Here is a 13467-nt window from a genome sequence, read left to right on the forward strand (position 1 = left end):
TTTTCAGATGTGCTCAGCTCCGTCCTTCCCAGCCACCCAGCTGCACTGGCTGCTCTCCAGCCTCGGCTCACCCCCGCCCCACTGCAAGTGGCCCCGGGTCCACAGCTACAGTCACTGGGCCAGCTCAGCCTGCAGTAACGTGGCCCGAGGGCCGGACCTTGCCTCCCCAGATCCCCAGCTGTCATCCCAGCTGACATGACCAGACCCTTGGCGGCAGGGGCCGAGGGGCTCTGGTGCCTCCTCTTCCAGACTCAGGTAAAGCTCTACCTGAGAAGGAACTGGCTTCTCTCCTGGCTGTGGGGAGACGCAGGTAACACAACCCAGAAGCAAGAAACAGTTGGGACCCAACCGTGACACACAGCAGACGGGAGCTGGGATGCCAGTAGAGGAAGTTCTTGCCTTTCATCCCTGCGGTACTGCCCGCGGCTTCCCTGGAGATGCCCGAGTGCTGCAACTCCTGGCCGTGTTTCGGGAGAAGCTGTGGCCCACCCAGTAAGGCATGTGCTGTGTTTGCTTGCTTCTCTCCCTGCCTTAGAGTCCCTTTGGGCTGCGATTCCATCCCCAATAAAACATCAGCAAGTAACTTTTGTCTCAGGCTCTGTTTTCTAGGGAACTCAGACTAAGATACTATGGCTGCGTGACCTCAAGCAATTTACTTAACCTCTCTGAGCTTCAGATGCCGAGTGTGTAAAAGGTAGATAATGAAAGAGAATCTCTTATAGGATGCTTGTGGCACTTAATAAGACAGTGCAGGAGAAGAACTTGGTTCAACAAATGCTAGTTTTCATTAGCATTGTTGCTGGGAGCCGGGGGGTGGATCATGTCATGGGAAACCAGTTATTCTCAGCATTGAGTTCCATGGATATTTATTATCAACTTTGTGCTAGTCTCTGCTCCCAAGGAACTCACAGTCTAGAAAGTAAGGCAGGGAAGTAACTGGGCACAGCAGCGTGTGACTAGTGCTTTAGTGGTAGGGGAAGGACTCAGAGGCTGCAGATGGTAGTCAGGGATGGTAATCAGAGGTGGCTTCTCAGAGGAGGTGATGTTGACAATCTGAAGGATATGTAGTTGGTACAGATGGGCAGGTGAAGGGTGAAGTGTTCCAGACAGAGGGCATGGCATGGGCAAAAGCCTGGTGGTAAGGGAAAACATTTCAAGGAATATACTGGCCCTCACCCTCAAGGAACAGGGAAATTACAAGACAAACAAAATGGGTAAGTGTGCGCAAATGAAAATGCACGAATACGGTCTTTGCCAAGGAGCGTATGGGTTATAGAATGATACTGCTCGATGGTAGCCGTCACATGTGGCTATTTAGATTTAAATTAATTGAAATTAAATAAAATTTAAAATCAGTTCCTTGGTCCCACTGGCTGCATTTCAAGTGCTCAGGAGTCAACTGTGGCTAATGTTGGACAGTATACATATAAAACGTCTCCATCATTGCAAGAAGTTCTATTGGGTAGAGCTGCCAAATCAGGACAGACTTCCCGGAGGAGGGGGCAGGTCACAGAGAAGGGGTTCTGGGAAAGTCCCTGGGTGGCATAGTCCTCTATCCCCAGGAAGAAAAAAAGCCAGAGCTGGGGGGCGGAGGTGGGAGTATCGACTCTGGGAACTACATACAACCTGACACCTCTCTGGTCGGGGTATAATCTCTGGGTGTGTGCTGGCTGGCAGCCTGTCACCTGGATGGGAGGACACAGCAGGGGGAATCCACTGAGGGGCTGAACCAGGAAGTCCTCCCTCTCGCGAGGCCAGGAGCACTCCGGCAGTTGTATTTTGGCACTTCTGGGATTCCCTCAAAGCTTGAAAGAGTCAGAAGAGCTGACGCTGGATGGGGGCTTGGTGTCTCTTGGGGCAAAGATTTGTTCAGAACTGGGGCTGTGCCTGGGTTTGGGTGTTCTGCAGGTGGTGGCAGGTGGAGGACTGCCTTCTCCCCTCTGGTGCTTCCATCCTGGGATAGAGAGGGGATGCCCTAGGAGTACTAGGTGAAGTACTAGGCTGGCTGGGAGCTGAGAATTCGGTTAAACTGAACCCTCAGTCCACACATTGTGAGTAATCGAGATTTGCCCAGGAGACACAGGGAGTTCCCATAAGGTTAGAGAGGAGAGGTGGCAGGTGATAACACTGCCAACTGTTGGGTCATTCATGCATTTAACCCAATATTTATTGTGCTCAATATTTATTGAGTGCCTACTGTGCGCCGAGCCCTGCCCTAAGCACTGGGAGTCAGGAGTGAGCAAAAGAGACAGATGTCTCTGCTTCCAGGAGCTTTAGAGAAGGGAGCAGACAATAAACGATGATTCGCCTTTGCTCCTGGATCAGTACAGCTGTCATGGAAAAGCCATGCGGAAACGAGGGTATTGACAGATTTAAACTTTCAGTTCAACCATGCTCTGCCTCCTACCGCTGGGGGTGGTGGTCCTGTTTAGAGGCCAGGGAGTCGGGTCCTATAGATGACTGTTCACGACATCCAGAAGATAAAGGAGAATATCCTAAGGTGTAAGACGGCATGGAGTGTCTACCTCCCCCTTTCAAGTCAGTTAGGCAGCTTCAGGCTGCTACTCGGTCAAATGACGGGGGTGGTCGTTCTCATTTCAAAAGGACTCTCGGACAGGTGGAAAGAACAGGGCCACCCTCCCTTACACAGATGCCAACAAACCAAAAGGAGATAAGGCAAGAGAGCTTCCCACCAATTCTGCCGAAGCCACAGTGTGATGTTTTCTCTCTCTCTCTACCTTTTTTGAGGTCTGACTTACAATAAATGTGCATGATTTTAGGTCCTCCAGCTATCCATGCCCGGTGCATTTCCTTAGGAGGCCGTGTCGCCAGTGTAATTCAATCTACTCGTGCAATTATTTTTTAAATGTCTGTACGTTCCCCAAGAGCCTGGATCGTGCCAGCTGCTTAGCCACTGTGCGCCCAGCACCCAGCATACAGCGGGTGCTTAATAAAGACGTCTGGAATGAAACGAGTGAAAGGTAGCAACACAGGCATGTGTGGCTTCCTAGGGTTCTCTTAATACGCCTGGCCCCCCACCGCGACAGCAGGGTAGCAGCCGCCCCCCGCGGCAGGCACCCCCTCCCCCCCCCCCCCCCCCCCCGCCTCCGTGGAGCGAGCAGCGGCCCGCCCCGCCCCCCGCCCCCCGCCCGGGCTGCAGTGCCCCTGCCAGCCGCGAGGGGGCGACAGCGTCCCGCGAAGACCCGCGCCGGCCCCGGGTGCGGCGCCGCAGCCCGGAGGATTCAAGGGGCGCGTCTGCACCAGCGCCGCCCGACCCCCGCGGCCCCAGGCTCTCCCGGTCATCCCCGCCGAGGCCCGGCGCTCGTCCTGGGGACGCGGGCCGGGACCACGAGCACGCCCGAGTCCCGCAGCGCTTCCGGGGGGCGTCCCCGCCCCGCTCGCGGCCTCTGACCCGCCCGACCGGCCCCAGGCCGGGAGCCCGCGGCCCGCCCGCTCCGCCCCGGGGCCCTCCGCGCAGGCGCGGCCGGCCGCGGTTCCCATGGCGACGGGGGCGCGTCCCCGCCCGAGGCCCCGCCCCCAGCAGGCTAGGCTGCGCGGGGCCGCGGCGGCGCGGGCAGGTGCCGCGGGCGGCGGGCAGGTGGCGGCGCGGCGCGGGCCGGCGGCGGCGGCTGCGGGGTAGGTTGTGCGGCGGCCGCCGGCCGCGGGGGGGCTGTGTGCCGCGGGGGCCGGGCGCCGGAGGGGCTGGGGGCGGCGGTGGGCGACGGCCGCCAAGTTTCTGCTCGGCTGAGGCCCCGGGAGAAAAGTTGGCAAAGTTGGCCGGGGAAGAGGTGGGGACCCGGCGGGTCTCCCGGGCCCCTGTCTGCGTGGAGGGGGTCCCGATCCGGGAGCCGGGGCGTCTGTCTCCCGAGACTTGGGAGTGGATCCCGCGGGAAGATCCCGCGCTGGGCAGCCAATGGGTCCCGCGCCGCCAGGCTGAGGACTTGGGGAGTGGATCCCAGGAGTGGACCGGGCGCCGGCGGCCTGAGGTCCCATTCGACCTCCAGCCTGGGGGTGGCGGGGGTCGGCGGCTGCAGACCCGGAGCTCCTGGGCTCTCCCTCACCGCTACGCTTGTCCGAGCCTCGGCAGTGGATTCCGAGAGGAGATCTGGTGGCCGGGAGCTGGGGGATCGCCGGGGATCCGGTACCCAGCCCGGAGCGGCTAGGATCTGGGCGTCCGTGCAGCTTGGAGGCCCGGAGGTGGGCGCTGGGGAGCCGGGGTGCCCGGCGAGGCGGAGCCGCGGGCGAGAGGGTCCTGCGGGCAGCGGAGGCGGCGGAGCGAGCGGCGCGGGGGCGCGGGGCGCGGGGCGCGGGGCGCGGGGGCTCCGGGCGCGCCCTCCCCGCCGGGCCTGCGCCCCCCTCCGCGCGCCTTCCCGGGGCTGAGGCGCCCTGATGGGATTAAGGCTCGGTCCCCCTGCCCCCGGGCCGACTCGGGTGGCGCCCATCCCGGGGCCGCGCCGCCCCGGGCCACAGGCGGGGCCCTCGCGGGGAGTAGCCCGCCGACCCCCACCCGCGCCGCGGCCTCTCCACACCCTGCTGGCGCGCACCCGCCTCGGAGCCGGGGCCTGCGCCCCGCGCCCCGCGCCCCGGAGCCCTGCTCACGCCCCGCAGCGGGCTGTGCGACCCCGCGCGCCGCCCTGGGTGGCCTGCGCTTCCTGCCGGCCGCGGCTGAACTTTCTCTAGCCGGGAGCAGCCATTACCTCCTGGAAGGGAAAGGGCTGCCTGTACCTGTTGCACAAAGCAAAGAGCTGTTTTCTTTGCAGCTTCTTTGTGACCTTGGGCGCAACGCTTAACCTGAGTCCAGTCTCCTCGCAAGGCAAAGTTGGGTGGGACTGGGGGCTCCGAGTTCTCCCGCTTCCGAGTGGCTGCAGGAGTAATGTGTGTGATAGGTACGGAGCGGGTGGGGGCTCGGTAAATGCTGGGGGGCCCTCATCCTGTGGCCCCTTCTTTGCCATCCCCTGCACTTCCCTTTCGGTATCCCCGGGGAAGCCCCTGAAAGGGGACTGGCTGCCTTTGTAAACTGCAGGATTAGAGAGATATTTAACTCGATCTTTCCTCCCGAGGGGTTTATTGCCCCTCCGATCCTCCTTGCAGAGAGAAGCTCTGGGGTTTGGCTAATCAGTAACCAGGGCATTTGGACAAGCTTTCTCCCTTGGCTCTGCTTTCCTTTTCCTAATCCACGGAGGCTCCTGGACAAACATGCATTCTCCTCTAGATGCTGGCATCCCATCCCTGGGACAGTTCCCAAGGGAGTTGTGCAGCAGACACCAGCCCCGGTCTCGGTCTCGGGGATGCTAGGGGGAATCCTTTTTAAAGGATTTGTATGCCTGACAAGGGTGCACTTCCCTGAGAGAAGTGCAGGGGTCCTCACCGTGTCTGGGCACAGGTTCCAGCTGGGCTCAGGAGCAGGTTCATTCAACCGCTGTGTGTATTGAGCACCTACTATGCGGCAGACCCATGCAGGATCTGTCCTCCTGGCGTTACATGCTAGTGCTCCACTGAGTCAGCTGTGCCGATTCTTGATGTTGGGGTTGCAACCCTCACCCCAGATTCTGAGGGTGGAGGACGCCCCACCCCCACGTGGAGGGTGGGGGGTGGGGGTGAGGGTGGGGGGGCTCTTATTCAAGGCTGACCTTGACAGGAGGATGGAACAGCCTATTGTCTGGCACTGGGCATATCTTCCCTCATGGCATCTCCAGAATACATTTCTGACCAATTCAGAAAAAGAACCCCTGAGGAATATTTTAAATGTGCTTCATTCATTCATTGTTACATGCATGCGTGCCATGTGATAAGTATTTCAAGACGTTGTGTCAAAGGGGAGGCTAGCAGTCACAACACCGAGGGGTAAAGCCTTGTGAAAGGAGGCAGTTGTTAGAGGGGAGAGCTCTGATAATGGACAGAGGGGGTGATGCCTCCCTTCTGGCAAGGGGTTAGGGTTGGGGGGTCAGGGGCTTTAGTTTCCTGGAGAACTTGCCATGGTGCTATGGGCCAGAAAAAGGGAACAGAACAGCCTGAACACAGGAGGGAGCATGGGGTGTTGGCAGGAGATGCTGACCGGGGCCAGGTCAACCATTCTCAGGGGTTTGGACTTTATTCCAGGGCTGTGGATACTGTGGAAGTTTCTCTGTGGGAGGGGGATGGGGTCAGATGTATGTCTTGGGAAGCTTGCCTTGTTCTTATGAGGAGGCTCAGAGGCCAGTGAGGAGCTGCTAGAAAAATCCAGATGAGAGGCAGTGGTTGTCTGAACTTGCTTAGGGACGTTGGTCAGTATGATATATAGAGAGCCACGCCGTTGAAGACCCCTTCCTGGAAGCAGAGCAGTCTCTCCCCGAGGAGGAAACCCCATGAAGGAGTGGCCTGAAGGTCGTACCAGTATTCCATCCGATTTGGCAACCCTTTCTGAGCGCTCCTGGTCTACCTGCCCAGGGATGGTCATAAACATCCACGTCCTTGGGACTTTACACTTGCACTTGCCACCTTCCCATGTTGGGGAGCGGGGCTCCTTATTCCCATTTCACAGATGCAGGACTTGGTAATGTGGCAAGGTCTTTGCCAGTCACTGTGGTAGAGCAGGGATTTGAATTTGCTTCCAACTTAACAGCTTGGGGGTGTTTGGAGTCTCTGAGGTGGATTAGAGAAGCCTCGGGGTGGTGAGGCTGAGTCAGTGTGCAGCAGGGTAAACCCGAGGAGGCCTTCCAGGAGGGGACAGGGATAGAAAGGAGGGAGCCAGGGTGGGGGTGGGGGGTTACTGGGGGCATACCCAGGCCCCGCCTTTCCTGGCTGTGGTCTTGGGCATTATACTTGTTTTGAGACTCAATTTTCTCATCTGTAAAATGGGCTCAGGATAGGATGGATCCTCCCCTCGCTCCGAGGACTGTTACGTGAGTTCGGTGAAGCGTACATGGAAGTGCCAGGCGCAGGGTCTGCACTGGCCTGCGCTCACTAAGTCATGGGTATGATAATTATCATTTTGGCTTGTGATCAGGATGTGTTTCAAGCAAGGAGCACCTCTCCCAACCCAGCATGTGTGGGGGTGGGGAGGGGGAGCCGGGCATCCGCAGGTGACACTTGAGCTGAGTCTTGAAGGATGAGTAGGAGGCAAGGGGAGGACATTTCAGGCAGAATGAGCAGCACAGGCAAAGGCATGGCTTACCTGGAGAATTGCATGCTAATTAGTATGCCCAGAACACAGAGTGTGTTGAATGAATGAAAGACCTTTGGGAATAAAATTTTCTCTTTACACCCCCTGGCACTCCCTAAATACCTGAGCAGGAAGGCTTTGCCAGGTTTGGGATATAAAAGAGGACAGGAAGGGGATGCCAGGGTGGCTCAGGTCATGATCCAGGGTCCTGGTGATCTCAAGCCCCAGCTTGGGCTCCCGGTTCAGTAGGGAGTCTGCTTCTCCCTCTGCCTCTGCCTCTCCATTCGTGCTCTTGCTTGGTCTCTCTCTCAAATGAGCAAATTAAAAAAAAAAAAAAGCAGGAACATCTCTGTCTAGGAGTTCAGTATCCCTTACCCCTCCTTACCCCACTCACCTCTCCAGGTAGGACTGACCCCAGACAAGCCGCTTCCCACTTAAAACCTCAGTTTCTTCCTCTGTAAAATGGGACAGTTGGAGAGAATGTAAGTGAAGCACAGAACACACCAGAATACCAACTGTTCACTAAACCCCTCGTATGTGCCAGGCTCTGGGCTGAACTCTTTGTTCTTTTTTTAAAATTTTTCACAACAAACCTGGGCGATGCCTGTTTTGGGGACACTTGGTTTTGTGGTTTATGAAGCTGAGGGTCTGAGAGTTCTCTCCACTTGCACTTTTCAAACTCCTGTCATTTAAAAGGATGCCAACACACTACGGCAGTTGAGGGACACACACACACACACACACACACACACACACACATACACATTTTTTCCCCTTGGATCCGATGAATATTTTATTGAGAATCGTATGTGGGCAATTCAAAAGGGCCTCTGCCTTCAGGAATCTGGTCAATCAGATGGGAGGACAAGTGGTGGGGAGGCTACGTTAGGCTGGTATGCAAATGAGCATGTGCTGGACTTCTGCTTCATACTGCTGCTCTGTTAATTGCTCAGTTAGATGACCTTTGAAATATTTTGTAGCCTTGTCTCTATTAAGAGTATAAATATGTCCCCAAAGTGTGATCATGGAGTATTTACATCACTGAGTCAGAAGCGATACACATATGTATGCTATAGATAAATAGATAGATAAATTTTTCTTTTGTATTGTGAAAGTAATATGGAACACACCAAATACTTCAAAGATGGCAAAATGATAGTATTTTAAGTGACAAGTGAGTCTCTCGTGCCAGCCCTTGCCACACTCTGCTAATGATCTAAGTTATCTTTATGCTCACGCTGGAGCCACATGGAAGAAATTGAATCTTGGGTTTGCCACTTATCAGCTGTGTGACTCTGGGCAGGTGATTCAACCTCTCTGAGCCCCAGTTTCTTCGATTGTGACCAGGGGCAAATTGTGGGTCTTCTGAGGATTGCTGTGCGGAGCGAAGGAGGAGGACCTGGCCTGTGGCCCGTGCTCAGTATTCGTTGGCTGTTACCCTTCTTCTGCTTGTTACTTACTGTACTGGAGTTGTTACCCTTCCTCCAGCTCGAGACTTCATGCTCCAAAAAGGCAGAGAAACCCTGTCTTCGCTTGTTTGCTCTGCAAACACTTGCGGAATAAGCACATGAATCCTGTGTGTAGACATAATCTTCGAACAACAGCGATTATAAGACAAAGAATTTCACACATAAGTTAAAAATAGATTTGGGTACTTTCCCATTCCAGCATGTGTTGACTGACCCCTATTCTTTAAAAAGCTGAACAATATACCCCAACGCCTGAAGGTGCTATTAGTTATTGAACAGATAGATCCCCTGTACATGGGTGTTGAGCAGTTTGGGTTTTACTGTGATGCACGCTGGTGTAATAGACATCTCTGTTCTGCGTGTTTGCACACTTCTTGCATTCCGATTGGACGGCAGATTCCAGGAAGCTGAAGTGTTGGAGGAAAGGGTGTTTGGGATGTTGATCCAGCCTGCCCCGGTTCCCTCCTGAGCTGTTGTGCATTTCACATTCCTCCTGAGGCCTGGGAGAGAGAGCCTGTAGGTATATTTCAGAGGGAGGGAACAGTGGATGGCGCTGTCCTACTGGTGGCCATGGGAGTAGCGTCTGGTGCGATCTAGGGAGAGTGATAGTTCCTGCAGGCAGCACACTTTGCAGCCCTTGGGTTTGAATCCAGCCTGTTGGGGGACTGTATCCTGGAAGATATTTGCCCATTGAACACACAAGTCCATCTACTTCCCTCTAGAAATAGGTGGCTTTGTATTAGTCAGGTTTTCCTGTGATAATACTGTGTAACAAGCATCTCCCAAGTCGCAGCTGTCTTTAACAGCAAACCATTTGTTTCATGCTCCCAGGCCAGCAGAGGACTCAGCTGAACTTGGCGGGGGTTTGGGAGGCTGGCTGGCCATGAGGCTTTGATACTGCTCCATGTATCTTCACCTGGATGCCCAGGCTGCCAGGCAGTGGCTTTTCTGTGGTGGACAGTAGACACTCATGAGCTCAGTGGGAGCCCACGGTGCCTCAGGAAGTCTCTACAAGGAACTCGTGCTGTGTTCCTTCGGCTCCCATTTGGTCAAAGCAAGATACACGGCCAAGCCCAACATCAGGCAGAAAGACATATACTCCCCTAATGGAGGCTGAGTGGGAGGGAGTATATATTTTCTGTCACAGTCAGGTTTCTGATGGGGCAGGGGCAGGACAGAGTCTGGGTTGAGGGTCAGCCCGGAGGGGGTGCTGAGAATTGTGCCTCGTTTGTGAGGGACACACCAGCGCAGGGCTCTGCTTAAGGAGACCTGGTTAGAGTCGATAACCCAGAACAGGTGGTTCTTGTGTGCGAGCCTCAGTTTCCCCATCTGGAAAATGGGAACAGTGTGCCCTCTCTGGCAGAGCTGCTGTGAAGCTCAAACATGATATCGAATAAGGAGGTGTTTTGTGTCTGTGATATGAGGTGGGAAGGTGAGGGATCATTGTCTTAATTGATTTTTTTTTTGAAGATTTTATTTATTTGACAGAGAGAGAGCGAGCACAAGCAGGGGGAGTGGCAGGCAGAGGGAGAGGGAGAAGCAGGCTCTCCATGGAGCAGAAGGCCCGACGTGGGGCTCTATCCCAGGACCTGGGATCATGACCCAAGACAAAGGCAGACGCCTAACTGACTGAGCCACCCAGGCACCCCTTGATTGGTTTTTTAAAAATTAATTAATTTATTGTAGGGGGAGAGAGAGACAGCATGGGAGGAGTGGAAGAGAGAGAGGGAGAGAATCTTAAGCAGGCTCCATGCTAAGTGTGGAGCCTGACATGGGGCTCGATCCCAAGACCCTGAGATCAGGACCTGAGCTGAAACCAAGTATTGGATGCTTAACTGACTGAGCCACCCAGGCGCCCCTTGATTGATTTTTGCTTTGGATTTGATTTATAGTCCCTCAGGCTGTGGTCCTGCAGCCAGTGGAGCCGGGGAGCACGGTGAGGCCAGGGAAAGGCTATTCAAATCCCCGCTCTGGGCACACGACCTCCCACCAGCCTCATTACGTCTTCGAGCCTCCGTTTTCCCATCTGTAAAGTGGACGTAGGGTCGGTGCTTGTGACTGTCAGCGAGAAGGGCTATGCAACACCTGGCGCGAGGTGGGTCAGCAGCCGCTGGTGCCCGTGCGCGTGGAGCTGCTGCGGTCCCGGCTGCCGTGGAATGTGGAGTTCTGCAGAATCGGGTATTCCCAGTACCTCTTGGGAATATTGTGGGGACTCTGTACTCAGACTGCCTGGGTTCAAAGCCCAGCGCCAGCACTCTCCAGCTGTGTGACTTTGGGCCAGGCAGTTAACCCCTTGTGCCTTAGTTTCCGCGTCTGTAAAATAGGAGTAATACTGGCATCTGCCACAGTAACTGGGCTCGTACATAGTGCGTGCTAATGAACGTGCGTACTTGCGTCAGCATTATCTTCACTGTTATCTTGTATTATTATGAGTCTGCAGAGGCGCAGGGAGGTTGCTTCTGGTCTTGGGAACCCCCAGGGCCTTGGGAAAGGGGTGAGGAGAGGGACATTTCTAGGATCTCTGCTTCTGAGCAGGTGTTCTGCCCCCTTCTGCTGCAGCTGGGGGGCTTTCTGTTAATGGGTTCCTGTTTATTTTATTTATTTTTTAAAATTTATTAATGGGAGGGCAGCCCCGGTGGCTCAGTGGTTTAGTGCCGCCTTCAGCCCAGGGCGTGATCCTAGAGACCTGGGATCGAGTCCCACATTGGGCTCCCTGCAGGAAGCCTGCTTCTCCCTCTGCCTGTGTCTCTGCCTCTCTCTCTCTCTCTCTCTCTCGTGAATAAATAAATAAAATCTTTTAAAAAATAAATAAATTTATTAATGGGAGACACGGGGGGTGGGGCAGAGAGGCAGAGACACAGGCAGGGGAGAAGCAGGCTCCATGCAGGGAGCCGGACGTGGGACTTGATCCCGGGTCTCGAGGATCACACCCTGGGCTGAAGGCGGCGCTAAACCGCTGAGCCACCCGGGCTGCCCTGGGTTCCTGTTTATATGGCATTCTCTTCCCAGGACAGACACTACCTGCTGGGGAGGAACCTAGTGCCTTTATAAATCACTCCTCACTCAGGACGCCTGGGTGGCTCAGTCGGTTAAGCATCTGGCTTCGGCTCAGGTCATGATCTCGGGGTCCTGGGATCGAGCTCTGCATCAGGCTCCCTGCTCAGTGGGTTACCTGCTTTTCCCTTCCTTCTGCCTGCTGTTCCCCCTGCTTGTGCTCTCTCTCTGTCAAACAAATAAATAAAATCCTAAAAACAACAACACACTGCACTATTGAACCTGGGGCCGCCCCAGCCAGGGAAGAGTCCCGGAAGCTCTGAATTTAAGGAATGTTCACACTGCCCGTGGTGGAGGCCCTCAGCGGGCTTCAGGAAGCCGTGATTGTGAGTATTGGTGGAGGCCACCAAGCTAGGTGTGCAGGGTTAGAGGCCACCTAACTAGAAGGCCTAGAAGGCCACTCACTCCTTCTTTTGTTCATTTGATGAACACTGATGCTATGTGGATCATGTGCTCGGTCCTGTGCTGGCTGTGGGGGAAATGGGGTTCAGCTGGGTGTCAGGGTGGGTCTCTGAAGGATGCTGGGTGGGGTAAGTAGAGTTTCCGGGGTGCCCCATGCATGGATTCCTGTGTGACCCTGGGCAGGTCACTTCACCTCTCTGAGCATTTCCTCATCCGTAGGTGAGTCTCCAATGCTCTGAGATGTCCCTGGAGGTGAGAAAGGATAGCTTTTGGCCTGGTGGGACCTCATGGTTTCTGCCTGGGTCTCTGTGCCTTCAGAAGTTTGGAATTGGGGCCCCTGGTTGGCTCAGTCGGTTAAGCGTCTGACTCTTGGTTTTAGCTCGGGTCGTGAGCTCGAGCCCGACGTCGGGCTGTGTGCTCAGTGTGGAGTCTGCTTGGGATTCTCTCCCTCTCCTGCTCTCTCCACCCCTCCCCCTGCATCTAAAAATAAATAAATAAAATCTTTAAATTAAAAAAAGTTTGGGGTTGATGAGGAAGCTGCCTTTCTTCCACTTGGTGAGACTCAGCTTTTGAGGACACTGATGGTATTTATAGTAAAATAAAACCAATAAGAGAGTATTCGTGCTCTCCTGGGCACGGTGCTCATCTGTGTTTCTTTTGATTCTCGTGGCCCCATTTTACAGAAGAGAAAACCAAGGCTCAAGGAGGGAGTCGCACGCCCAGGGTCACCGCTGGGAAGGGTAAATGCAGGTCCATGCAGCCTGACAGCGGCCCCTGCGTTCTCCCCCGCCCCCGCCAGCTGCCTCCCTGGCGGTAAAGCAGGACAGCCCCAACATTTTGTCCTGTCTCCATCACGTGGTTGCTGCGTGACTTTGGGCAAGTAACTTGGCCTCTCTGAGCCTCAGTCCTCACCTGTGGAAAGAAAATGCTAAGATTTTCCCTGTGAGGTCCTTGTGGGACTGGGTGGGGTAACCATATAAAGCTGCCCGCACACAGGAGGCACTTGAAATATGGGAGCCCTTCCCCATAAAAAGATCACCTTAGGGTCTTTAAAACAAATGTCTGTAAGATATGCCAAGGCGGACACCTGGGTGGGCTCAGTGGTTGAATATCTGCCTTCGGGTCAGGTTGTGACCCCAGGGTCCTGGGATCGAGTCCCGCATTGGGCTCCCCACAGGGAGCCTGCTTCTCCCTCTGCCTCTGTCTCTGCCTCTCTCTGTATCTCTCATGAATAAATAAATAAAATTTTAAAAAAGATACACCAAGGAATTGCTTTATAAATCACAATATAAATCTCTTTTGCTTGATGTAGCAGCAGAAATAGTAACAGTGGCTATAATAAGTCACAGTTAGCTTGGATTGACTGCTTCGTATATGCTACTCCGATTCCAGTTCCTTGGA

The 13467-nt window shown here is 54.9% G+C and overlaps 1 protein-coding gene across 3 annotated transcripts in view; it reads left to right on the top strand.

The window, feature by feature from the left end:
* Nucleotides 1-3563: 3563 nt before the first annotated feature.
* KIAA1671 (KIAA1671 ortholog) overlaps nucleotides 3564-13467 on the top strand; it is a 202050-nt gene continuing 192146 nt past the window's right edge. For 2 of the 3 annotated variants that reach the window (XM_049102034.1, XM_049102032.1), the window contains exon 1: nucleotides 3564-3636. The gene's annotated coding sequence lies outside the window, so the exon portion shown is untranslated. The remainder of the gene's footprint in view (nucleotides 3637-13467) is intronic. The other variant, XM_049102035.1, reaches the window with a different exon arrangement.

This window comes from Canis lupus, chromosome 26, assembly GCF_003254725.2.
Source record: "Canis lupus dingo isolate Sandy chromosome 26, ASM325472v2, whole genome shotgun sequence".
NCBI classification, from domain to species: Eukaryota; Metazoa; Chordata; class Mammalia; order Carnivora; family Canidae; genus Canis; species Canis lupus.